The 2,002-nt window shown below is 46.6% G+C and overlaps 1 pseudogene; it reads left to right on the top strand.

Annotated features, from left to right (window-relative positions):
- The first annotated feature begins 228 nt into the window (after window positions 1-228).
- On the top strand, window positions 229-957 carry LOC114625335 (annotated as a pseudogene).
- The last annotated feature ends 1,045 nt before the right edge of the window (window positions 958-2,002 follow it).

The raw sequence follows: 2,002 nt of genomic DNA, 5'->3' as shown, positions 1-2,002 counted from the left end.
CCTTGGATTTACAATCCTCCTGCCTCAGTCTCACAAATTGCTGAGATTACATTGCTCAGTTTCACACACATCCATCATCTATTTCACCACCATACCTAAAATATGATTCTTTCATATAAAATACAGGGGAGTTCTTTTTTCAGGATACGAGTGAATCCAAGTGTTCAAATTAGAGAGAGAGAGAGAGAGAGAGAGAGAGAGAGAGAGAGAGAGAGAGAGAGAGTTCAGAGACTTGAGTTTAGTCCAATGGTGCCTTCCAGGAAGATCTTCATGGGGGGTAACTGGAAGATGAACGGGTGGAAGAAGTGCCTGGGAGAACTCATTTGCATCCTGAATGCAAAGTGCCTGCAGACACCGAGGTGGTCTGTGGACTGCCAACCCCTTACATCAACTTTGTCAGGCAGAATCTGGATCCCAAAATTGCTGTGGCTGCACAGAACTGCTACAAAGTGACCAATGGGGCCTTCACTGGGGACATCAGCCCTGGCATGATCAAAAACTTAGGAGCCACCTGGGTCATGCTGAGGCACTCAGAAAGAAGGCATGTCTTTGGGGGAATCAGATGAGTTGATTGGACAGAAAATGAATCATGCCTTAGCAGAGGGGCTCAGAGTGATCGCCTGCATCACTGAGGTGGTTTTCGAGCAAATCAAGGTCTTCGCAGATAATGTGAAGGACTGGAACAAGGTGGTCTTGGCCTATGAACCTGTGTCGGCCATTGGGACTGGCAAGACTGCAACCCCTCAACAGGCCCAGGAAGTACATGAGAAGCTCCGGGCATGGCTAAAATCCAGTGTCTCTGAAAGGGTGGCTTAGTGCACCTGGATCATTTATGGAGGTTCTGCAACTGGAGCAACCTGCAAAGAGCTGGCTAGCCAGCCTGACATGGATGGCCTCCTCGTGGGTGGTTCACCTCTCAAGCCTGAATTTGTGGACATCATCAACGTCAAACAATGAGCACTGCCCATCCTTCTACCTGCCTGCATAGCCTAGACTAGGTTGCCTAGAAGTTTAGTAACTGCTCCCACCAGTCACATGCTTCGGATGACATCATCTGTCCCATCTTGTGGCCTAACCCACACTACCTTCCTGAGCCTTTTACACCTCCTCATAATGGTTGAGACCAGGCCAATCCCTTTACCACTTACAATGGGTACAATCAAATATGTTACCAAGGTGGCTTCCTGGGGAGTGGAAGGAGTAGAATTGACTGTCCCTTTGGGCCCTAACAAGTGAAATCACCTTCCGTAGGTTTGGGATGGAAACCCATGGTTAGAGCACAGGAAGTGGGCTTCATGTCACTCTGGCCTGTCATTTAGATGGCCTTGGGTCTAGTTTCACTCCCAAGCTCTACTGGATGTGCGATGTAGAAATTCAGAGCCTTTGGGTCTGAATTTCAGTATACATTAAGGCCAAGAGCCTCTTACTCTAAGAGGCCTGGGATACTCCCTCCGCTACAGTGCTGAAGTCCTTGTATTATGTTTGTGAACCATCCTACATGTAAGGGAAATAAACACCTGGGCCTAAGAGGGAGGGAAGGAGGGAGGGAGGGAGGGGGGAGGGAGGGAGAGAGGGAGGGAGGGAGGAAGGGAGCTTATAGGACATGTGGAACACAATTGTGTGATCAATTTGAGTTCACTGGTACGATTAGGAATTTAGTCAAGTCTCTGTCTCAGTTTAGACTTACAGACAGAGGCTTCCTGACAGTATCTGAATCTACTCAAATGCTGTCCATCATGCTCTCCAAACTGTTAATGGGCAAATACACAACTGAGACTTTCTGAGCTGAATTGGTACTAGATGGCCTTGTCTCAACCATGTGCTCTTGAACCATGAAATCTAATAAAACACCATAAAATTAAAATCTTGGCTATATGGGCTCGTGCAAGGTTATTCAGAGAAAAAACAACAAAACAGGAGATACTAAATGCTGATGATTTTAGTCACATTATGTGTCTTTCTTTCTTTCTTTCTTTCTTTCTTTCTTTCTTTCTTTCTTTCT

This window comes from Grammomys surdaster, unplaced genomic scaffold, assembly GCF_004785775.1.
Source record: "Grammomys surdaster isolate TR1022 unplaced genomic scaffold, NIH_TR_1.0 215, whole genome shotgun sequence".
Taxonomy (NCBI): Eukaryota; Metazoa; Chordata; class Mammalia; order Rodentia; family Muridae; genus Grammomys; species Grammomys surdaster.
Note: the sequence above shows the minus strand (reverse complement) of the source record. Positions and strands in the feature narration are given on the sequence as shown.